The following is a 26,211-nucleotide window of genomic DNA, read 5'->3' as shown; positions in this document are numbered from 1 at the left end:
AGCCGTTGTAAGGAAATCTACATGACCCCGTATGTAATAAAGCGGCGCCGATGGGAGGCCCTCCGGCAGGAGGAAGGCTCCAAGCAACAAGATAAAGCGATTCAACGGCGGGTCACCCTTAAACGCTGCAGTCGCTGGGACCATCACCGGTCTGGTAGTACCCAGCGCAAGCACAGGGACCGCTCTTCTTCGTTCCCACCACTTGAGGCCAACTCTTCCCACAAGTCACCACGGTCATCGTCTAGCTCGAGGGCGCCTACCCCTGCTACAACTTCGCCAGGTCTACAGGCAGGGAAGCTACGTGGACCTGCAGTTTCCGGAACTCCTGCAACGGTGCCGGTGAGTATGCAGGGAGGGACTCCCAACACTACACTTGAGAAAGCCATTACTCACCTCACTGCTGTAGTCACGCAGCTTATGTACAGAGTTACAACAATAGAACAGCGCATAGCATCCGGTGCTTTTTCACACCCACCTACCATGACAGAAACACCCACATCCGCACCCATGGACACTGACCCATCGGCAAGCACAGCCACAAAACGAAAGGCCTACGAGGTGAGCGGTACACAACCGGGTGACACGCAGGCCCCAATTGAGCGCCTTACGTCAGCTCTGACTATGAGTGAAACACGCACACACCAACGTTTCGCGGCTCTGGAAAGCACCATGGAGAAATACTTTCAAACACTCACAGCGCAGTTCACCCAGCAACTCGACTCGTAGAGTAAAGCATTAGACATTCAGTACAAATCTTACGACGCTGCCCGAGGCCCAGCTTCTTCCTCGGTCCCAGGCGGCACAAACTCTCATCCTAATCATGGCGGGCCGCTCGCGTAACACCACCATCTGGCAGTGGAACTGCCGGGGCTTCGCACGTAAGCGTCCCATGCTCCAGCAGTTTCTTGCCTCCCGCGATCGTCCAGAAATCATAGCGCTTCAAGAGGGTGGCAAGCACGCTCAATTAACCGGATACAAGACATACACGTCGGGGTGTGCTAACTCTCAAGTGGCAACTCTAGTGAAACGCAATATGAATGTCATCCCCCATGATATTGGCTCTAATTTCCCTGATCACGTACTTTTTAAAAATTCCGCCCCACCCTTCTCGTAAACCTGGTCACTGTCTTTTCATGCTTAACGTCTACAGCCCACCCCGGGACCACCGGGTCGAATTCGGCCTCCTTTTTCTCCGCGTTCGACAACTAGCCCAGCACCAGCCGCATATTATAGTGGGGGACTTCAACGCTCCCCACTCTTCATGGGGCTACCACTACGACTCCCCCAAAGGCTGTTCTCTATGGGACGAGTGGCACTCACTACACCTGAATCTCCTTGCTGACCCAGCACATCCGACGCGTAGAGGGGGAGGAGTGGCGCGTGACACCACACCAGATCTCACCTTCGTGGGGCCTGGAGTAAATGCCACCTGGTGCAATACACAAGAAACTTTCGGCAGCGACCGTTATGTTCTGGAAGTAGTCATCCAGGAGCCCACACGTGAGCGTTTTCGTTCAGCCAGACTGATTGACTGGGACCGCTTTCGCACCAAGCGCCAAGAATCTGGAACCTCGCAGCGTATTACTGATATTTCCACATGGTCCGCAACCCTCCTCCAGCCCGTCGCGGACGTCGAAGTCGAAGAGTCGGTGTCTAGCTGTGACAGATACTACGCCAAAGTTTGGGCGCGGAAACGCAAACTTTAGACCCTTCTGTGGGCCCGAAAATGGCATAAAGGCATACACCACCGATTGGCTCGCTCTAGTGCACACAAACATTGATAATTATGCTATAGAACTCACCCGTCATAACTGCAATGACATTTGTTCCCAAATGAATAAGGCTCCTTACTCTAAGAACACATGGCAACTCCTGCGTCACTTGCTGGATCCTGATAGTGGCAAACGGCAAGCTAAATATCAACTTGAACGTATATTGCGTGAATTTTCCGGCTCATACGCTTTCCTACGTCAAGAGCTCATTAACACCTATATCCGTCCTGGACCCGCCATTCCTCTTCCTGGATATGAGGGGGATGATAACAAGCTTATTGATGCCCGCAAAACCATAGCAGAGGTGCGGGCGGAACTAAACCGTCTCAAGACAAATTCTGCAGCTGGTCCAGATCGAGTCACCAATCGCATGTTCCGAAACCTGGACGATTCTTCTATCGAAGCCCTCACGGGCTATATGCATCAATGTTGAGAGCAAGGTACCGTGTCCCAGAGCTGGAAACTTGCCAACCTCATCCCGATTCCCAAACCTGGAAAAAGCCCCACGCTAACAAACTTGCGTCCCATCTCCCTCACATCCTGTGTAGGCAAATTGATGGAACATGTTGTCCAGACCCGCCTTATCCGCTACTTGGATGATCATACTACTTCCGGACACCATGTTTGGCTTCCACCCACACCTGTCGGCACCGAATATCATGCTCCTACTCTAACACCAGGTGCTCTACAACCGCACTCTAGTCTCCCAAGTCATTGTTGGTCTTAATATTTCCAAAGCCTTTGATAATGTACAGCACACCGCCATCCTGCAGGGTTCACAGGCTTTGGGAGTGGGGAACAGGACGTATGCATACGTGAAGGATTTTTTAACCAATCGCCAAGTGCAACTTGACATCGGTGAAGGAGAGCCTTCCACCATCACTCCCGGCAGCCGTGGAACGCCCCAAGGCTCCGTGCTATCCCCATTCCTCTTCAATGTTGCACTGTTAGGACTTCCAAAACTTCTGACTGACATCCCAAATCTGCATCACACACTCTATGCAGATGACCTCACCCTGTGGGTTACAAGAGGTAGTGATGGCCAAATCGAAGAAACCCTACAAACAGCAATCGACCACGTGGGCAGCTATCTCGCTACAATAGGCCTGTCCTGCTCGGCGACCAAATCCGAATACATCTTATCAGATCACAGGGACGCAAACTCAAACAGGTCTCTTACAATCTCCAAGTGCAGGGGATGCAAATTTCCCTAGGAGATCACATCCGCATCTTAGGATTGCACCTACAGACCAATGGTGCAACTCTACCACTCTTCAGCGAATCGACCAATCTGCCAACCAAATTGGTCGCCTTCTCAAGCGCGTTACCAAAAATCATGCAGGCATGCGCGAATCCAACCTTCTTCGACTGGTTCAGGCATTTGTCTGCACACGCATCACCTACGTGGCTGCATACCTCCGCCTTACGCGCACTGATCTCGATCGCCTCGATACTTCGCTTCGCAAGGCATACAAGACTGCCTTAGGACTTCCGATGTCCACTTCTACCTCCAAACTTATGGCCCTTGGGGTGTCGACATGGTCAATGAGCATATAGAAGCTACTCTTACGTCCCAGTACCAGCGGCTCTCACTCACGCATGCGGGACGTGCTGTATTGCACTAAATCGGACTCATACCCACGCGGGCGGCCACCACTTACCAAGATGTACCGACAGATCAACGACTCAGTTCACGTATTCCTCCAATCCCCAAGCACATGCACCCTAAACATCATGCGGATCGTAGGGCTGACCGAGCGCGCCAACTACAGAAACGTATCTCAAATCATTCCGATGTAACGTACACAGACGCCTCGCGACACCCACATCAATCAACAATGGTGGCTGTCGCCCTGGCCCCACACCGTGGGTGGAGCACGGCATGTATTGCAATCCACTCCACCGATATAACAGTTGCCGAAGATGTTGCCATTGCTTTGGCAATGACCGACCCAATAACCAAGGTGATCGTAAGTGATTCCCAACTCGCCATCTGAAATTTTGACGCGGGCCGTATCTCTACACATGCATACTCAATCATAAAGCATCACACCCCGCCTGTCTCACCTCGTTTTCTTATCTGGGCCCCAGCTCATGAATCCCTTAGTGGAAATGCGCAGGCACACACTCTCGCCCGAGATCTCAACTGCCGGGCGGAGTTCCTTACGCCTTACACTTCTCATTCTTCACCCTCCCAGGCCTGCGAAAAACTAACTCAGTTGGTCACTTAGACATTCTACAGCACTACAGACTAGGCCGTCTCCGCTATCCTCCAGCTCATAAAGACCTCCCTCGACGTGATGCCGTCCTGTGGCGCAAGCTTCAGACAGGTGTCTTTCCCAACACCTGTTTTTATAGCAAGGTATACCCACTCCTCGTGACACCACATTGTAAATACTGCTCACAATCGGCCACCCTCATACACATGGCATGGACGTGCCCACAGTACGCTGACGCTTCTCACACAGAAGATACATGGGAGTCCCTTCAGCATATCCCTGACTCGGCACAGCAACGCCGGGTAATCTCACGCGCATTGGAGGCCGTGGTGTCCCAAGGGATCCCCAATGACCTCCTCTAAGCCACTTAACCAACCTCTCGGCCGGTCTCCTCATTTGGGAGTAATAAAGTTTTGATCATCATCCTCGCATCACTCGTGCACTGACGTCGCCGACGCCGACGGTAAAAACTTTCGTGTTTGGCGAGACAGCTGCGGATTTCGCCTAATAAACTTGCCCCAACAGTGGGTTTCGTTGACCGTTCGCAGTGTCACTGTCAAAAATGAAAACTGAAGCCCGAAGCTGCCGTGCAGGAACTATAGATGAGGCACCTGGCACGTCGCATCAAAAACAGAAAAAGTACTTGGACCACGTTCAGCTCAAGTGTGCTTCTCGCATGAGCGACGTGACTTGCGTGTTAGTGTGTCCTCCCCGGAACGCAGGGATCTCATCATGAAGCAACAAGTCACGTACTTCGGATTGCCAAATGCCTTACATATCGCGCACGTTCACAAGATTTACGTGCTCTGAGCACCTACTACAAACAGGGTAGATAAAATTTTTATAGCGCAAATAAAAACCATTATGCCTCCTCATACGACCCGCTGTCTTGATATGGAATCACTTTAACGGTTACGATTTCTGAGATGCCATGATTATATCTGGGGTTTCACGTCCCAAAACCACCATATGATTATGAGAGACGCCGTAGTGCAGGGCTCCGGAAATTTTTTAACGTGCATACAAATCTGAGCACAAGGGCCTACAACATTTCCACCTCCATCGTAAATGCAGCTGCCGCAGCCGGGATTCGATCCCACGACCTGCGGGTCAGCAGCCGAGTACCTTAGCCACTAGACCACAGCGACGAGGCGATTTCTAGATTCCGGCAGCGTAAATTCACCAAAAGCCACCGACGAAAGTTCAGCTTATTTTACAATCTGTGGTTGAAAAAGAGGCCTGCCGATAGGCAGGGTCGGAGATCGCTGGGAGTAGCCCTATTCCTGCAGCGGGCATAAAAGTGAGTAACTAACATGAAGATAAAAATGGCTATAATATTCCTGATAGCATACACGCCCCGAAATAAAAAAAATTTAGGATTAAAATTTAACGACCCCACTCCTTTAAAGCTGACGTGTTAGACTATATACTCGTCATTAAAGACGCTTCATTAAATATTGGGTGCCGTCTATAAAACCCTATACACTTCTTAAACTCTAATTATGTTCCCTATTCTGCTGAATCACACTACCTGCCCTTTAATGCGGTCAACTCGGCAATTGTTGTCAAACATCTTGTTGTATTTATTCAATTCGGTGTAGAAGCCCTTGAATCCCGCGCCATATTGCCACACACTCTCCTTTGCACATTTTACGTAACTGGTCACTTTGAAGTATATACACGTTGCTTTGCGCAAACAGCGTCAGAATGTCTAGGGAGCATTCCAAATTATTTTAGGATCGTCTGTTACTTGCCTCGGGTGACATTATCGACGGCCGAAGCTCTGTTCGCTGATATCACTGTACAGCGTGCATTGCTAGCTGCACTTTGAGTTTTTCAGTTTCCCGGCCGCAAGTTCGGCCGAATGAAGAGTCATCTTGGACAAGCCGACTGCTGCCTTCGTCAACGTCACGGCCCCGTGACAATGTTAAGAGATTTTATCGGGCTAATTTTTGAGAAGCAGAGTCAAACTGATCACCGTTTCTGGTGTTTAGCTCAAGGACCTTAGACAGAGGAGGACGCGGGGTCGAGTAATCATGAAACTGAGAGATCGCCTATACTGTACATAATTACTATCTTAAGCACAAGCCCTCGCATGAGATCGCTAGATCGATAATCGAAGCCGCATGGACTAAGAAAATTGGATCCAATTATGTAAGAATTCATCAGTCTTTCGTAAGAAGAAACGAAGCTTCATTACTTGCCGGTCTTCGGATTATGCTTGTCTTGCATTATAATTTCGGAGCACGCCGAGTTAAATTCATTTCGTTGCTCGGTTTTCATGCTGGATGACTATTTTGGACTTAAAGCTACATAAATGCTTTGGCGTGACTAAAACAGCACACAAGGCCGAAGTATGGCAAACAGTTAGTGCAAATGTACAGTATGGTTCAGTGTTAAATGGAACACTCGAATGTACACCGTAAATATTCCTGACCCTCAGCAAGTGGATTAAGAAAAAATCTTCAAGCAGGTCAATAGTCTGTCAAGAGGAGTCGGAACTTTTAACCACCGGTAGCCTTATGGATATCTAAGCCACTATGATTCCGTAAGATAACGAAATCTAAACGTGCTGCTCACGCAGGTGTTCCCTTTAACAGTGGACCCGTCTGTACAACAACTCTCATTTAATTCTATCTATTAATTCCTGCTAGCAGTCCCAGTGATAGCAGCGTAATTGCACTGTCAATTACACGAACCGAATAACCATAAGCCACTGCTACAGATTGCCCTTTATGTGGTTCTCTCAGCTTCAGTTCCTCTTAGTCAAATGTTTTTCGTCCTAAACACCAGAGAACATTCAGTGCTGAAGATTTCAAGCCTTGAGCGCACAGGTTTCATACCTCAACTTTGTCATCCGAAGCATCTGTGTAAATGGATATCTCCATCGATTGCCGTCGGAGCTCAAACGTCGCCTTGGATCACTAAGAAGAGATGTGGCATTAAACATTTGCCAAAATGCTGCGCCGAAATATTTGAAACTGTAACAGTTGCAGAGCTGCCCACTGCTTCTGCTCAGGACAGCAAGCGTGGTCATGAATGCTTCCCGTTTCAGGAGTAGCTCTATCTCAGTTACCCTATAGCAGCCGACATTTCGCCTTTTCTCTCTGTCAGACGCAGGTTCTCGCAGTAAATTGTTAGAAGTTGTAACATTTCTAGAGCACGCTGTCATTATTGTTTACAAAGTACCAAGGCCGCTTACCGAACAATCTAGCTTATTTTGATTTTTTACTAACTTACACCGGAAGCCCAAACCACACTTTCTTTTACGTGCGTTAGCTGCAACCCTGTAGAGAATATTGATCATCTCTTGTGCCGCAGTCCCCAGTTTCAACAGCATTGCCAGATTATGCATTGCCCTTTGTGGAGGCTCAATGATCGGCATTTCACTGACGGAACAATCTTGGAAGCTTGCTTTCACAGCACATCGCCACATGAGCCCTCATACAGTACTTGAAGTTGAAGGCAACAGAGTTGAAAAGCCACCTGCAATTTACTGCACTGTGTGTGGACTGGGTAAAGTATCTCTCTTTCCCTCTTTGGAAACTCCTCGTTCTCTTCCCTCTGTGTAAGATAGCAAATCGGCGTTACGTTGTCTAGTTAACCCTCCGCCGTTACTTAATTACCTATCTTCTTTCTAACGTTTCCACGCTAAACGCCAGCAAAGGTGGGAAAAATGTATGGATATGTACATCTTACAAAGCACACAATACCGCTACACTCGCCAATGTTTTCTATCAAAGCTTCTTGCTTTGTAAGTGGACATCTATTCCGTTACCTTAAGAGCCTAAACACACAGACCACCGGGCATCAATGTAAACGTTGAGCGCACGTAACAGATGTGAAAAAATGAATGGCAATGTTAAGCCAATTAGGGCCTCATTAACGACATCTCGCGCTAGCGATACCAGATAAAAACGACGGAGATTAAACGACTTATAAAAAAGCACCCCCGTAATCGCAGTGCCTCCGGTCGGTACGCAGCTATACAACGCGAGCACGTAGAGAGGCAAGATACACAGGCGAGCACGTCTGACTGAATACGCCGACTGAATCACAAATGACCACTCGCCACACGCCTTCACACCATTTTCACTCACACGCGGCGAACCGTTTTCCTTGCTTATTTGTGTTTATTCTCTCCTAAACTTTACGATCTTTCACTGTCGATACCGTCCTGTTCGCAGTATTGGCTGCACCGGATAAGAAAAAAATAGAAGAAAAAAACACGACCGGAGGTCAATGGAAGCTCCCATGTATGCTATGGTGCCAGGAATCCGGGAAGCAAAATAAAAGTTAAAACGCGTATTGGCAAGGGCATACTGGTCACCGTAGATGGTCAAGCGGAGGCTAAAATAGCCTAATCGGTTGTTTACGAGACCAGGTGTCGGTGCCTAACCCCTGGTTTAGTTGATTTGCTGCTGCGAACAGACCTGTCAAAGAGCGGAATGGGGACGGTGACACCTGAGAAAAATGGCGTTGGTTACGGATTTCATTGTCGCTTCGTGCTACAAACGGGTGGTTGCCTTTTTCCCCTTTCTTAACCATTCCGCCACGTTTGTGGGTTTCCGCAGAGCTCATTAGCAATACATTGGCGCCACCATCGCGATCGCGTGAACGCCCCTGAAAGGCATTCAGTGATATCCTACTAGAGGGAGAAACCTCGCTTGAAGAGAGAATGAACCCATTCTGGCAACACTCGAGCTACAACTGGACGTTGGCACGAAGCGCACGCGCCGAATCCTTTTCAACGCGACAGGAAGGATCGACTACACGCACTGCAGAACGACTCCTATAGCTGAAGTGAAGAAGCCCCACGTGGGGAAGAACCCTGGGAACGTCTACGATATGGGTCATGCCAAGCCTCTCACACTCGGCACTGGAGGCCTGGGATGGGTTCACACAAACCCCGTAAAGCGGTCGCCTGGTCAAGGGGACGTGTTGTCCTGTGAACATGGACAAGACGTCCCCAGTGGTACGTGAAGACCTCCTGTGAACGAGCTCCCGTTCACAGGACGTCTTGTCCTGTGAACCCCCCGTAGCTGAAGCGGGCGTTCAACACACTAGGCCAATGCTGCCGTCTTCACGATCCGCTGGCACTCAGTGAAAGTCAGACATGCGTGCATGCGCGCAAGTTCCCTATGAATTAATTTTATTTAGCGATAATTATTCGGCCTACAAGATTGTCAGTGGCACCTCCGACCGGTTATGTAGCACTGCTATTTCATGTTCTGTTTCTAGGTGGTTCCATTGTATAGTGGAGTTGATTGAATCTCAAAATGAAAGAAAAAAAAGACGTGAACGTCTAAGTGCAAGCGAACTTTGCGAAAAAGACAGTTAGTGTCTTTTTTTATTCCTCAAAATGGACAAGAGGGAACATTATAAGAAGTGGTAAACAGTTCCCACTCATATCCCGGATGCCACATACTGATCCTTTTTTTTTTCTTTTTTTTATCCCACGTTTGAAACTTCGCCCTGCTTCACACTAAATTTAGTATCCTACCTTTTCCCTTCCGTGCAGCCTTCCATACCAGCAGACCGACTACCCCCACGCCCCAGTGTGGACCAGATCCCACAGCTCCGTGACCCCAGCCTGCCGGGCTACAGAGCCGAACGCACCAATACCTATACGTCCTCTGAACATTTCATCACCGACCTATGTTTTCCTCCTCCTATACTCTTATTGACCCCGTCCCACCTGAGCCAACTGTCCTCCATCAGCCATCCTGTCACACCACATTCACGCAGGTTATGTTGTTTGGAGCTGAATAAACGTTGTTCTCGATTTTCCGACGACTTCTGAGCATGTCATTATCATAGGCGAGGGCAGGGTTCTCCCAAACGGGGGGAGGGAGAAACATACAGCAGCCCGACCTCCACCTTTCCTGACCCCTTCGGAAACTATCTGAACACACTGCAAAGGCAACGTACCGGATCCTGCCCACGGCAAGTTATCTTTTCACACACTTTTACTTTCTTCGCATTTACATTACAATTGGCCTAATACGTTCCCCTATACTTTCCTTGGCATTGTTGTCTGTTATATCTCATTATCATTGTGTCTAAACACGAAAAAACGAGCCCTTAGGTATACACTTCTTTCCCTTATATATATATATATATATATATATATATATATATATATATATATATATATATATATATATATATATATATATATATATATATATATATATTTGACGTATGAAGGCATGGTAGAAGTGCTTATGGAATAAACATGGGGTATGAGCCAGGCCACGTCGCCCATTAATCATAGCGTCATATATATATATATATATATATATATATATATATATATATATATATATATTGTGGGCATTTAGTATACGCATCCTCTTCACCGGTACATTATCATCATTATCATGTGTGGCTCATGCATCCCCATCGTTGTCGCGTAGCATCATCATCTTGGTCCGATCATCTCAGCTGTCGGCTGCCGGTTCTTCGGGCCTAATAAAGGTCTTCCAAACCAAGACTCCATACGTGGTGGAGGTGCTGTTGGATCCCCCGCCATCCTCTCGACCACTCTACCCCCTGGAGCTACGTTCAGGTCGCCGCTTGGGCCAGGTGTCCGGAAATATGTCGCACCAAGAAGAGGTCGGTGCTGCAGCCGTTCCCACTCCGCCACCGCGTGCCGCGCCTTTCCACGTCATTAACATCGACGAAATTCTTCATCATATAGAATTTGCTGTGCTATCCCCGTGCTCCCATGAACTCATTTTAGGCTGGGACTTTCTTTCCTCTGCTTCTGCGGCTATTTGCTGTGCACAACGTGTCGTCCATCTTACTGACACGGACCACTTGCTCAACGACGAAACCTACAGGCCACTTCGACTCATCGCTGCAGTAGACATCGAGTTACCACCAAACGAACATCAATTAGTGACAGTTTTGTCCAACGACGTCGACTCTGGTGACATTTTGGTCACTCCGTCACCGTGTTGCCTCAATAAAGGCATAGCTCTGGCATCAGGTGTGGCTCGCTTCAACGATGGATCAGCTGTCCTCGCTGCTACGAACACCACACCAGATAAAATTTTACTGCCGCGGGGCACTACTGTCGCCTGCGTTGCCGATCTGGAGCCTGTGTGCGTCGTGCCTCTTACCCCTGCCTCCTCTAAAGGCCATCCTGGAGATCATGCTGCTTCCTCGGCCTTTACAGCAGCCATCAACAAGGACTTGACAGACTTGCAGAAGCAGCAGCTGCTTGATTTGTTGCAAAAGCATGCAAACTCTTTTGACGTTCATTCATCCAGCCTGGGTCAGACAACTGCTACAGCACATCGTATTCAGACCGACGGAACATCCATTGTGCATCGTCGTCCGTACCGCGTCTCCCTAGCCGAACGAAAAATCATTGAGGAAAACGTAGACGATATGCTGCAACGGGAGATAATCCGACCCTCAACCAGTCCTTGGTCGTCTCCAGTGGTTTTGGTGCGTAAAAAAGACGGTTCCGTACGATTTTGCGTCGATTACCGAGCACTCAATAAGATCACTAGAAAGGACGTATACCCCATGCCACGCATCGACGACGCCCTAGATTCCTTACAGGGTGCTGAATACTTTTCGAGCCTCGACTTGCGTTCAGGCTATTGGCAAATCCCCATGCACGAAGATGATAAAGAAAAAACTGCGTTTGCAACGCCGGACGGCCTATACGAATTCAATGTTATGCCGTTCGGTCTATGCAATGCGCCCGCAACTTTTGAGCGCATGATTGACACCGTGCTGCGTGGCCTGAAATGGAAGACTTGCCTATGTTACCTCGATGACATTGTTGTCTTTTCATCGACGTTTTCTCAACATCTGCAACGCTTGGACGAGGTCCTGACTTGTCTTGCGGGCGCTGGTCTTCAAATTAACACCAAAAAGTGCCATTTCGCCAGCAGATCTATCAAGGTACTCGGTCATATTGTGAGCAAGGACGGAATTCGCCCAGACCCTGATAAAACTGCTGCAGTGCTTCGCTTCCCTCGCCCTGACAAACCAAAAGATTTGCGAAGTTTCCTTGGTCTCGCCTCTTACTTTCGGCGATTCATACAAAAATTTGCCTCCATAGCCGCACCACTTCATAAGCTACTTGCTTCCGGTATGCCCTTTCAGTGGTCTCAGGAATGTGACTCAGCTTTCGACAGGTTGAAGAGTGCCCTCACGACCGACCCTGTACTTGCTCATTTTCACGATGATGCACCGACCTTCCTGCACACAGACGCTAGCGGCCGCGGTTTAGGAGCCGTGCTCCTGCAACGCGACAACTCTTCGCGAGAGCGAGTCGTTGCATACGCCAGCCGCGTCCTCTCCGCAGCCGAGAGGAACTACACGATCACCGAGCAGGAGTGCCTCGCCATCGTTTGGTCAGTACAGAAATTTCGTCCATACCTGAATGGCCGCCATTTCACCATTGTGACCGACCACCATGCTTTATGTTGGCTTTCGACACTCAAGAACTTGTCGGGACGCCTCGGACGCTGGATTCTACGCCTCCAAGAATATGATTTTGAGATCGTGTACAAGTGTGGCAGGAAGCATAGTGACGCCGATGCTCTTTCTCGCTGCCCACTACCAGCGACTCCGCTCGGGGTTTCAGCCGTCAATTTGCACAACACGCCCTCGGAGTCCACGTCTACGGCGGTTTCCTCTCTCGCCTCTATGGACCAGCTGCCTTCGGACGACCCGCACGATTTTCCTTCTCGACAGTTGGCTGACCCATACTGTCGACGTATTATAGACTACCTCACTGGCAGTTCCCGTCCACCTAATGCAAGGCTCCGTCGCCAGCTCTCGCAATTTAAGCTGGACAACTCGGTGCTGTACCGCAAAATTTACCATCCTGACGGTCAGCGCTGGGTTCCCGTTCTACCCCGATCGCTTCGGTCCGAAGTCCTCAGGGCACTTCATGACCATCCGACTGCTGGTCACCTTGGTTACCATAAAACCTACGATCGCCTTCGAAGTCGGTTTTATTGGCCAGGCATTACCACTAGCGTAGCTCGGTACGTCGGGTCCTGCACTACCTGCCAATGTAGAAAACTACCAACATCTGCTCCCGCCGGTAAACTACAGCCTCTTCCGTGCCCAGCCACACCATTCGAAGTTGTAGGCGTCGATCTTTATGGCCCCCTCCCAGTCAGTGCTGCTGGAAACCGGTGGATAGTAACAGCCATTGACCATTTGACGCGCTACGCCGAGACGGCATCCGTTACTACAGGTTCAGCTTCTGAGATTGCCGATTTCATCCTCCGAGCCATTATACTGTGTCATGGTGCTCCACGTGTGTTGCTCAGCGACCGTGGAAGGGCCTTCCTTTCACAACTAGTGAACGAACTTCTTCAGGCCTCCGGCACAACTCACAAGACTGCCTCTAGTTATCATCCCCAGACTAACGGCCTCACTGAGCGATTCCACCGCACTCTTGCTGACATGATCGCCGCCTATATTCAACCAGACCACAAAAACTGGGACGTTGTTCTCCCATTCGTCACTTTCGCCTACAATACGGCCATTCAGCGAACAACCGGCTACTCGCCATTTTACCTAGTTTATGGACGCTCCCCTACTACTTTCCTGGACGTCTCCTTCTTTACCTGCCAAGTGAATTCATCTCCATCCTCTTCAGAGGAATACGTTTCACGACTCGCACAGTGCCGCCAACGAGCTCGTATAAACACTGAAGCCCGCCAGGAAGACAGAAAGCTAGTTTATGATGAATCGCATCTTGATGTATTCTTCCAACCTGGAGACGAAGTGCTCCTTTTGACGCCTGTTCGCACACCTGGTTTGTGCGACAAATTTCAGCCTCGGTTTATTGGACCGTACACAGTTCTTGAAGAGACTTCACCAGTGAATTATCGCGTGACGCCACTTGTAGCCCCAGCAGATCGCCGTTATCGAACTACAGAGGTCGTCCATGTCTCCCGTATGAAGCCCTTCATGCGACGTTCTTTGTCCCCTTGACTTGACGCGGCCAGGCTGGCCGCTTTCACGTGGGGGGAATTGATGTGGGCATTTAGTATACGCATCCTCTTCACCGGTACATTATCATCATTATCATGTGTGGCTCATGCATCCCCATCGTTGTCGCGTAGCATCATCATCTTGGTCCGATCATCTCAGCTGTCGGCTGCCGGTTCTTCGGGCCTAATAAAGGTCTTCCAAACCAAGACTCCATAATATATATATATATATATATATATATATATATATATATATATATATATATATATATATATATATATATATATATATATATATATATATATATATATATATATATATATATATATATATATATTGTGATGTAACGGTGAACGCAACCTTTATTAGGCCCTGAAGACACGATGAAGCGACCACGCCCAAGGCACAGAACTGAGACAAACCAAATCCCCACAGCAGATGAAGATGACGACCACTCACGATGATGAATATGTGTAAAGAAAGCAGATGTGCTTAATGAATGCCTACAATATATATATATATATATATTGTGATGTAACGGTGAAGGCAACCTTTATTAGGCCCTGAAGACACGATGAAGCGACCACGCCCAAGGCACAGAACTGAGACAAACCAAATCCCCACAGCAGACGAAGATGACGACCACTCACGATGATGAATATGTGTAAAGAAAGCAGATGTGCTTAATGAATGCCTACACTAACTTCCCCCCCACGTGAAAGCGGTCATCCTGACCGCAGTTCTTGACCGCAGTTTAAAGCGAAGATGAACGCCGTATAAAAGGCTTCATGCGGGATACGTGGATTATTTCTGCTGCCCTGTAGCGGCGGTCCGTCGGAAGAAGAACGGGTGCCACGCGATAATTCACAGGAGACGTTTGCTCCAAGACAGTGTAGGGGCCAATAAAACGTAATTGAAACTTCTCGCACAGTCCGGGAATGCGAAAGGTTGTAAGAAGCAGGACTTCGTCGCCAGGGCTGAAAGACACGGCACGATGTGAGGCATCATATTCAAGCTTGCGATCCTGTTGCTTTGCTTCAGTGTTGACGCGAGCCAGCTGGCGGCAATGAAGTAGACGAGACACGTATTCTTCACTTGAAGATGAACATGGTTTGACAGGCGCAGAGAAGAACGAAACATCGAGGAAAGAAGAAGGGAAGTGACCGTGGACGAGGTAGAACGGCGAGTAACCGGTTGTGCGCTGTACAGAGGTATTATACGCAAAAGTGACAAATGGCAAAATGGTGTCCCAGTTTCTGTGGTCGGGTTCGATATACATCGCTATCAATCTGACAGTGTACGATGAAAGCGCTCAGTCAGGCCGTTCGTCTCAGGATGGTAACTGGAGCTCGTTTTGTGTGTAGTGCCGGATGCCTTGAGCACTTCTTCAACGAGTTCTCAAAGAAATACTCTTCCACGGTCGCTCAGAATTACACGAGGAGCTCCGTGTCGAAGGATTATTGCTCGAAGGATGAAGTCGGCCACTTCCGAAGCTGATGCAGAAGGCACGGGAGCTGTTTCGGCGTAGCGGGTCAGGTGGTCGACAGCTGTAACTATCCATCGATTGCCCGTGACAGTCATAGGAAGCGGACCATACAGGTCAATGCCAACTACCTCGAATGGTTGCAGGGGACACGGGAGCGGTTGTAATTGTCCACTTCGAGTCGATGTAGGTAGCTTGTGACGCTGACAAAGGGCGCATGAGGCAACGTACTTCGCGACACAGGTGGACAAGCCCGGCCAGTAGTAGTGACATCTTATGCGGTCATACGTTTTCTGGAAGCCCATGTGTCCAGCAGACATGTCGTCGTGATATGTCTTGAGGACTTGAGCCCGAAGAGAGCGAGGTAGAACGGGCACCCAGCGTTGACCATCAGAGTGGTAGATATGACGGTACAGGACGTGGTTGTTGAGCTTGAATTGCGTCCGCTGTCGGCGAAGACGGGCGTTAGGGGGTCGGCAAGTCCCGTCAAGACGGTCCATGATGCGGCGACCGTAAGGGTCTGCACGTTGGTGAGATAAGAACAAACTGCTTGGAGAAGTTGGGTCCACAGTAGCTAATGACGAAACATGTAGGGAAGAGACGGCCGAAAGCTTCTCGAGTGCGGCAGTGGCGGGTTGGTTAAGTGGCTCCGAAGAGAGCGGGCAACGCGAAAGTGCGTCGGCGTCTTGATGCTTGTTTCCCGACTTGTATGTGATCGTGAAGTCGTATTCTTGTAAGCGAAGAATCCAGCGACCAAGGCGGCCGGACAAGTTCTTGATTGTCGAGAGCCAGCACAAGGCGTGATGGTCCGTAACCACAGTAAAGTGGCGGCCGTGGAGATAAGGTCGAAACTTTTGTATCGACCATACGACCGCGAGGCACTCCTGTTCGGTGATGGTGTAATTCTTTTCGGCAGGGGTCAGTGCACGGCTCACGTGTGCCACGACTTTCTCACGTGAAGATTTGTCTCGCTGTAGGAGAATTCCACCAATGCCTCGACCACTAGCGTCTGTATGCAGGAGCGTAGGCGCGGTTTCGTCGAAATGGCAGAGGACTGGTTCGGATGTGAGTGCACACTTCAGTTGAGCAAACGCCGCTTCACATTCAGGATTCAGGAGACCACACAAAGGCGACGCCTGATCCGAGCAACTTGTGCAATGGTGAAGCTATTGAGGCGAAGTCTCGAATGAATCTGCGAAAATAAGAAGCGAGGCCGAGGAAACTGCGCAAGTCTTTGGCTTTTTCAGGACGCGGGAAGTGTTGGACAGCGGAAATCTTGTCAGGATCGGGACGAATACCGTCCTTGCTTACGATGTGGCCTAACACTTTAATCGTCTTGCTCGCAAAACGGCACTTCTTGGTGTTCAGCTGAAGGCCTGCGTTTGCAAGGCACGTAAGAACTTCGTCCAGTCGTTGCAAGTGCTGAGGGAAGGTTGACGAGAAAATAACAATATCGTCTAAGTAGCACAAGCAAGTCTTCCACTTCAAGCCTCGTAAAACAGTGTCGATCATCCGCTCGAATGTTGCTGGAGCATTACAAAGGCCGAATGGCATGACGTTGAATTCGTACAGCCCATCTGGTGTTGAAAACGCTGTCTTTTCCTTGTCATCCTCGTGCATGGGTATTTGCCAGTAACCTGAACGCAGGTCTAGGCTTGAGAAGTACTCAGCACCTTGCAGTGAATCCAAAGCATCGTCTATGCGCGGCATGGGGTAAACATTCTTGTGGGTAATCTTATTAAGTGCTCTGTAGTCCACGCAACATCGCACGGAGCCATTCTTTTTCCTTACTAAAACAAAAGGGGATGACCAAAGACTCGCGGAGGGACGTATAATGTTCCGTTGCAGCATATCGGCTACATTTTGTTCAATGATCTGACGCTCGGACGAAGAGACGCAATATGGTCGACGGCGTACGATAGAAGTGCCATTGGTCTGGATATGATGCCTAATAATGGACGTCTGTCCCAGAGATGAGGAATGGGCATCAAACAATCTCCGATGCTTTTGTAGCAAGGCAAGCAGCTCATCTGTCTGTGAAGAGGTTAGTTCTGGACTAATAGTCGCAGCAAGAACAGAAACGCTTGATGAACGTCCAATAGAAGGAAGGTCAGAACACGCTGGCATAAGCGGAACAACAGAGACAGGTTGAGATTCAGAAACGCAAGCCATTGTGGTGCCTTTAGGAATGAGAATTTTCTCAGAAGTCTGGTTTGTAGCGCAGTGAAATCCAGAGCCATTGTGGAACCGCGCTAGACCTGAAGCAAGGGCTATACCTCTTGTGAGACAGCGTGCAGATGGTTGGACAAACACGTCACCAGAGTCGATCACATTAGAAGTTATGGCAACTATCCGCTGATGACCAGGTGGTAGCTCGGTATCTTCAGCAGCGAGCAAGTGAACGGGCTTGTCATCCGCATACAGGGCATAGTCAGTTTCCATCATATGAACAACATTTTCTCGACAGCAGATGGAAGCGTTCGCCGTAGACAGAAAATCCCAGTCTAATATAAGCTGGTGGGCACATGAACTCAGCACAGCAAATTGCACAAAATGAAGGAGACCAGCTATGAAAACATGAGCGGTGCACATAGCGACAGGTCTAATGGCGTCCCCTTGAGCAGCGTGAAGTGTAGGTCCATCATAAGGGGTGGTCACTTTTCACAGAAAGCACAAAGAACGATCAATCACAGATAAACAAGCACCAGTGTCTATTAAAGCGTCCACGTACACACCTTCTATTAAAACAGATATCGTATTATATGGACGCGCTGGAGAAATTTCTGTCTTTTCGTTCGATGCAGCTTTTCCTCCAAAAGCTGCAGAGGTTAGTTTTCCGGGCGTTGGTTGTTGAATTGCGAGACAGGTCGCAATGAAGACGTGGAGCGGCGGAGGCTGAGGGTGAGCGGCGTCTAGTAGAGCGGTAAGAACTGGTTGGCTCAAATGTCGCAGTTGGAGACGTTGAGCGACGTATCGGCGGATCAAAAGGACGACGTTGGAAAGCGCACCAGCTTGTCCCATCATCCCGCCCGTAGGTGTCGAATCCACGACGTTCGTCCTGCTGACGCTTCCGACAGACGCGTGCAATGTGGCCCCGATAGCCGCAGTAATAACAGATTGGACGAGGTGGCCGCAACGGTGGGTGAAAGGGTTGGCTAGGCACACTCGGAGTCAACGAAGCCAGCGGGACAGGCGTCGAGTGTGCGGGCATCGGTTGTACGACGGGTGGTGGTCCAGCGAGGACTTGTGCGTACGTCGGCCGGGGTCGAAGTACTGGAGCGTCTACATACGCTGGCCCAGTCATGGACGCCAACTCCTCGTTGATAACGTCGCGCAAAACAGTGTTGGAGGGGGGAGGCGGACTTGGTGTCATTGAGAGGCCTAACGATTGCAGCTCTTCCCGTATAATCGCCCGGATGATGGCACGCAATGAGGCATCAGTCGTGGTGGTGTTTTCAGCACTGTCCAGCGGTAACCGTTGGGATTCAAGTTCCTCTAGCCGTTGGCACGTGGCAACAACGTCAGCGACTGTAGTCGGGTTTTGAATGACCAAGGCATTGAACGCGACCGTGCCGATCCCTTTCAATAGATGACGAACTCTCTCTGATTCAGACATGGACGTGTTGGAACGGTGACAGAGAGCAAGCACGTCCTCTATGTAGGATGTGTAAGACTCACCGCATTGTTGCTTGCGAGCATCCAGTGTCTTCTTCGCGAGAGCTGAACGAACCCCTGGGGTGCCGAAAATTTGGCGAAGCTGTTGCTTGAAACGTGTCCACTCTGTAATGTCCGTTTCATGATTGAAAAACCATGTTTTCGCTACGCCTTTCAGATAGAAAGAAACACGGCGAAGCTTGGTAAGATCATCCCAGTTGTTAGTGGAACTCGCTCGATTGAACTGGTCCAACCAATCCTCCACATCTTCACCTCGAAGTCCGGCGAACGTGGGCGGCTCACGCTGGTGCGCGGTGATAATCCACGATGGATAGGCCGCGGTAGCCGGGGCCGTGAGGGTAGACGCAGAAGCGCCGGTTGGCTCGTCCTGAGGCATGTTACCGGACACCTGGCACAAACGATGACCTGAGCGGAGCTCCAGGAGGCAGATCAGGCTGGGAGAGGACGGAAGATCGTAGAGCACACTCCACCACTTGTGATGTAACGGTGAAGGCAACCTTTATTAGGCCCTGAAGACACGATGAAGCGACCACGCCCAAGGCACAGAACTGAGACAAACTAAATCCCCACAGCAGATGAAGATGACGACCACTCACGATGATGAATATGTGTAAAGAAAGCAGATGTGCTTAATGAATGCCTACAATATATATATATATATATATATATATATATATATGTAAGTCTTACATCCTCCGAAGAAGGCTGGTCCACCAGCCGAAACTGTTAGGATTAAATAAATGTTTTATTGTTTTGTTCCCTATACTGCACTATTCTCGAAGTTTATAACTTTTTTACGGTAGCCGGAAGAAACTCTGATCATCTATTTCATCTATATATATATATATATATATATATATATATATATATATATATATATATATATATATATATATATATATATATATATATATATATATATATATATATATATATACTGTTACGAGTAACTTGTTTAATGATCTATTTACAGCGCACAGAACTCAACGAGCAAGATGGCGCCAGACCAGCATCCAACGAAAACTGACTTCGTCCTCCTCTTTCATGCAGCCGTGTTTAGCGGCTGTTTTGTATCATAACCCCCGGTGGTAGAAGCACCGTCCCGGTGCTAAATTTACGCAGATGATGTCGAAGGGGGGTAATAGGGCTTTAGCCGAGCCACGTGAACGGTGTCGCTCGGAGCTGACGATGACTTTGGTGGATCAAACTCGGTTGGAACAATCTCGTACGTGACATCTGTCACTTGTCGAACGATACGGAATGGTCCAGTGTAGGGCGACAACAGTTTTTCAGACAAACCCACACGCCGAGTAGGTGACCAGAGGAGCACGAGAGAACCCGGAGAAAAGTGCACGTCCCTATGGTGAGAATTGCAGAGCTGTTGTTGGCGCGCCTCTGAAGCCTGTAGACGGTTACGGGCGACTTGGCGCGCGTGGTCGGCGCGGGCAATGGCTTCCCCAGCATATTCAGTGGCCGCAGGTAGTAACGTGTCTAAACGTAAAGTTGGGTCCTGGCCATATAGTAGATAGAAGGGCGAATATCCGGCAGTGTTGTGACGAGATGAATTGTAGGCGAACGTCACATACGGCAAATGAATGTCCCAATCCTGGTGGTCTGGCGCATTGCAGAGTCCAAAGGGCATCACCTCAAACTGATAAAGACCATCAGGAGTGATGAATGCGGTCTTCTCGCGGCCCATCTCGTCGATGGCTATCTGCCAGCAGCCTGACCGAAAGTCAATAGTTGAAAAATATGTCGCACCGTTCAGGCAGTCGAGGGCGTCGTCGATGCGAGGTAAAGGATAAACGTCTTTTTTGGTAATTTTGTTAAGGTGACGGTAATCGACCCAAAAGCGCCATGTTCCATCTTTCTTTTTAACAAGGACGACTGGAGAAGCCCAGGGGCTGCATGAAGGCTCGATAATGTTTTTCGCAAGCATTTTGCCGACTTCATGCTGTGATATTGCACGCTCCGACGCAGACACACGGTAGGGGCGTCGGTGAATGTGGGTTGCATGGCCAGTATTTATGCGATGGGTGACAATGGTCGTTTGGCCGAAAGAGTTGCTGGCAAAGTCGAAAATGCTACGATAGCCCTCAAGAACGTGGCAAATCGCTGCAGCTTGCTCAGACGTGAGGTCCGATGACACCATTTGCTCGATGTCGGCGCCCCAAGAATGTGATGAAGTGGAACCACTGACTGAGCTGCAGCAATCATCAACTCTGAAGGGCTCGACATGGTCGTCTTGGAGAGCAGTAATTTTGGCCAGGGAGATACCCTGTGGCAGAACTTGGGTGGTGAGTGAAAAGTTGACCAGTGGAAGGAAGGTGCGGTTTCTCTTAATCATCAGAATCATATGCGGCACAGCAACCCCATGCGTAAGCATCACTGCAGGAATCGGGGCCACCATGTAATCACCATCAGGTACTGGCGGCGTGGAGGATAAGTCGACATGTGTGACAGAGTTAGGAGGGAGGCGCGTGAAATCAATGCAGCAGAGGCTGGTTTGCGGTGGGCTAGGCGGGTCGGGAAAGAGGGATAAATCGATATGGAGAGAGCCAGCTGAACAGTCTATGAGGGCAGAGTGCGTGGCTAGAAAATCCATCCCGAGAATGAGTTCATGAGAGCAATGTTCGATAACGGCGAAAAGAACGACAGTGCTTCTCTCCCCAATAGACACTCGCGCAGAGCACATGCCAAGAATTGCGGCAGTTCCTCCATCGGCGACTCGTACAGCTCGGTTGAAGGCGGGCGTGACAACTTTTCTAAGTCGGCGGCGAAGGTTAGCACTCATAATGTACACATGCGCGCCAGTATCTATCAATGCACTGACACGAACATTGTCGACAGTAACGTCCAAAAGGTTCCGGTTCGTTGTTAACGTTAATCGAGGATTTCTTACGAAGGTCATCAACGCAGCTCCACCTCCAGAAGCTGCACGGCCTAGTTTTCCGGTCGGAGATGCTGCGAATAGGTCGGGGAGGCAGCACGGCGTTGTGGGGGCGACCGGGACTGACGACGAGCAGGGGACGGTGACCGGTCGTAGCGATGTCTGCTCAGAGGTGCTGTAGGAGCGGAAAATGTGGTCGGCGATGATGGAGAAAGTGATGGGGACGCCTGGCGAGCAGAAGTGGTGTGATACTGAGTTGCATAATGGGATGGTGGAGCCAACCAGCTGCGGCAGTGACGTGCGATATGACCAACGCGTCGACAGTTGAAACATATGGGCCTGTCATCAAGGGTACGCCATTCGGACGGATTGCGTTGTATGCGAGGAGCAGAAGGGGGACGAAAAGAAGGCGCAGCAGAGTATACAGCAGGAACAGGATGTAGGCCGACATTCGATAGCTCTTGATGAACGACGGCTTGTATGAAAGAAATCGTGGTCGAGGAAGGCGCAGGCGTCGGTAGTGGCGTGGCTACCGGTTGTGCTGCCTCGACCTCTCGACGAATGATGCGTGTGAGGTTGTCACATAGAGGGGCCTGGTGGAAGGCGTCGTCACACGAAGAAGTGGCCGCTGTGTTTGGAAGGCGCACGATGTTTTGGGCTACACGGCGGCCTTTAGCTTGTTCGAGACATCGGCATTCTTTAAGGATGGTGTCGATGCTCGAGACGTTGTTAAAAACCAGCAGGTTGAAAGCATCGTCGGCAATGCCTTTCAAGACGTGGTTAACCTTTTCGTCTTCCGACATGGACTGGTCAGCCTTGGAACAAAGGGCCAAAACGTCAAGAATGTAGGAGACGTACGATTCGGTAGAAGACTGGGCCCGTGTGGCAAGAGTCTTCTTCGCAGCGAGCTGACGACCAGATGAATCGCCAAACAGGTCACGTATCTTTTCTTTGAAGAGATCCCAGCTCGTTATGTCGGCTTCGTGGCTTTCAAACCATGTTCGAGGAGTGCCGTCCAGGTAGAAAAGTACGTTGGCGAGCATGAGCGTGGGATCCCAGCGGTGAGTTGCAGCGCTCGTACCGCTTCAGCCAAGTGTCAAAATCGATCGTACCATCACCGGAGAAAGTGCCGGGATCCCGGAGGTGCGGGAGTGTGACGTAGGTGGTGGCTTGGACTGATGAGGACGGCGTAGAGGAAGTACCAGCAGTCGAAGCAGTTGAAAGGTCGCCGATGGTGCGACCGCTGCGCGTCTCCATCGAGGTACGGGGGTCGTCCACCTCCACCAATAATGCTACGAGTAACTTGTTTAATGATCTATTTACAGCGCACAGAACTCGACGAGCAAGATGGCGCCAGACCAGCATTCAACGAAAACTGACTTCGTCCTCCTCTTTCACGCAGCCGTGTTTAGCGGCTGTTTTGTATCAATATATATATATATATATATATATATATATATATATATATATATATATATATATAGGCAGGCATGGTGGTTGAGTGGCCGTAGCGTTGCATATAGTCCAGTAGATCCTCCGTGAGCGGTCACAACGTGGTTTACTTCGACGTTTCGGCCTAGAGTCTGGCCTTCATCCTGATGAAGGCCAGACTCTAGGCCGAAACGTCGAAGTAAACCACGTTGTGACCGCTCACGGAGGATCTACTGGACTATATATATATATATATATATATATATATATATATATATATATATATATATATATATATATATATTTCTTTGTGTCAAGTAGGAATAACTTTCGGCATCAAATCCCGGCTGCGGCGGCTGCATTTTCGATGGAGGCGAAATTGCTGTAGGCCCGTGTACTCAGATTTGGGTGCACGTTAAAGAACTCCACGCGGTCGAATTTTCCGGAGCCCTCCACTACGGCGTCTCTCATAATTGTATGATGGTTTTGGGACGTTAGACCACACGTATCGATCAATAACTAGAAAGAACTTTACTGAAAGCATCCCGAGAAGTTCCAACCCTTTGGACGACAACGGGGGGCACTCTCACGGGGGGATCGTTAGACCTAGATTCTGTACTGGCACAGAAAGAAAGAAAGAAAGAAAGAAAGAAAGAAAGAAAGAAAGAAAGAAAGAAAGAAAGAAAGAAAGAAAGAAAGAAAGAAAGAAAGAAAGAAAGTCGCCGCATTGCAGGCTCCCTAGACAAGTTCATGTTGATACTCCTAGCTCTTCAGAACCGAGGTTCAAATGAAATTTTTCATTATATCGAAAATACTTCAAAGGGATTTTACGTCGCCGCATTGCAGGCTCCCTAGACAAGTTCATGTTGATACTCCTAGCTCTTCAGAACCGAGGTTCAAATGAAATTTTTCATTATATCGAAAATACTTCAAAGGGATTTTACGATCGCTCGATATACACGATAATTTGTTATATATGGGTTCGATGCATGATGATCAGACTATCACTTCCTTGTCAGGCTCCTGTTTTCACCGATTAAATTAACGTTGCCTGCATGAAAGACGTCCTCGCGCAATATTTTGTTTCGCGTCAACATTGTATTACTTAACGCCGTCGCCGAAAAAGGCATGGAGTTGTCCCCTCGTGTTCCTCGAATATGCAACTATTAGATGAACTGGTCGCACTGGAGGCAATGCGAACTGCACATTAGAAAACTAGTGACGTGTACGAAAAAAGAACTGTGCGGAAAAAAATGAAACAGGTGTTAAGTCGCTTATATAGGTCGTCGCTAAACTTTAGCGCTTCCAGGCTTTAGCTAGGTAATGCGAGGTTGTTTCTACGTTGATTATCAAAACAAAGAGGTTCGAGTTAAACCCACAGACACCCACAGCTGGCGCGGCTTTTTCAACTCCAGAGACAGAAACCCAGGCTGAAACCAAGCCCTCGAACCTCTCATTGATTCATGGTCACATCGTCATTGGTGCAAGGCACCCGTCGCTTCGGAGACTTACCGAAGCCACCATTGCTTTTTCCGTTGCCCAGTATTTTCTCGATGTACGTACTCGAGGTATCCGGCTCACCGCCATCGCATCGCAACGAAGACTCTGTCACAACCGCACTCGGCTGCTGACCCGCAGGTCGCGGGATCGAATCCCGGCTGCGGCGGCTGCATTTTCGATGCAGGCGAAAATGCTGTAGGCCCGTGTGCTCAGATTTGGGTGCACGTTAAAGAACCCCAGGTGGTCGAAATTTCCGCAGCCCTCCACTACGGCGTCTCTCATAATCACGTGGTGGTTTTGGGACGTTCAACCTCACATACAATCAATCAATCTGTCACAACCATTTGTTGCGCTAACTGTCACCTCCTTCAGTTTAGCTGACCAGCAGTGAGTAGTTGAAATTAGCCAATTTCTGTGACACACTTAAGAAAGCGATATTTTTTTTTGATCGACTCTCGGGAAACGAATTGCAAAGCAACTTTAATGTTAAAATAATGCATCAGGGAACACGAACACTGGCGCGCTATTGCCCCTACCAGACACCTGATTTAATAATTACAGCCGCCTCCAGAATCTTCAGATAATATCGGGAGACTAGTAATAGCGCAGTGTGTGAGTGTCGGCGATGGAAATCAACGTTAAAAAAAGGAAAGAAAGAAGCTACAGATCCGAATCGAAGCCAGTGAAAAGACTTATCGCGCTGATTGACCAAAATTGGCGAGCGGGTAACCACCGCCAGGTGATGACAGGTCGATAGGGGCGGTGAATCCTCAACTCGCGTGCATCCGCTCGCATCAAGTTGAACTGAAAGCGATCTGCGTGCCGAAGTGAAAAATGATCGTCTCAGATTACGGTGCAAGCTCCGGTCTGTACCGCGCGATGTACACGCATCACACACCAAAAATAAAAATGGTAGAAAAAAATTGGCCCCGTATCTGCATGTTACACTGCAAATGTCGTCGAAAGACGATAGCTAGTCTTGCGTCTCGAGAGAGTGAACAAAACGTTCATTTGATGTTCTACGCAATAAAATTGGTGAATGGTATAGTGGAGGCGCTGCGTTAGAGTGCATGCAGCGGAGGCGAACGAGCGCATCAAGTGACATCACACGTGAGACATGAGCGCTATTTAGCAGTTATCCTGGAAAACGAAGCGCGCGGCGTGCGCGCCTGTCTCTGAGGTGATAAGGTGTAGAACGCAAGGCGACGGGTAGGTGCCACCACCGTGTCGTCTTAGCAAGGCGTTGGAAACACTTGCCTTTTC

At 49.2% G+C, this 26,211-nt stretch overlaps 1 protein-coding gene and 1 pseudogene across 1 annotated transcript in view; one reads left to right on the top strand and one right to left on the bottom strand.

Annotated features, from left to right (window-relative positions):
- Positions 1–26,211, bottom strand: part of LOC119186167 (uncharacterized) — a 71,617-nt gene that overhangs the window by 7,336 nt on the left and 38,070 nt on the right. The window lies entirely within an intron of this gene.
- LOC119186166 (uncharacterized) lies at positions 2,329–4,353 on the top strand (annotated as a pseudogene).

Source organism: Rhipicephalus microplus, chromosome 7, assembly GCF_043290135.1.
Source record: "Rhipicephalus microplus isolate Deutch F79 chromosome 7, USDA_Rmic, whole genome shotgun sequence".
Classification (NCBI taxonomy): domain Eukaryota; kingdom Metazoa; phylum Arthropoda; class Arachnida; order Ixodida; family Ixodidae; genus Rhipicephalus; species Rhipicephalus microplus.
This window is presented reverse-complemented; position numbering and strand designations above follow the sequence as displayed.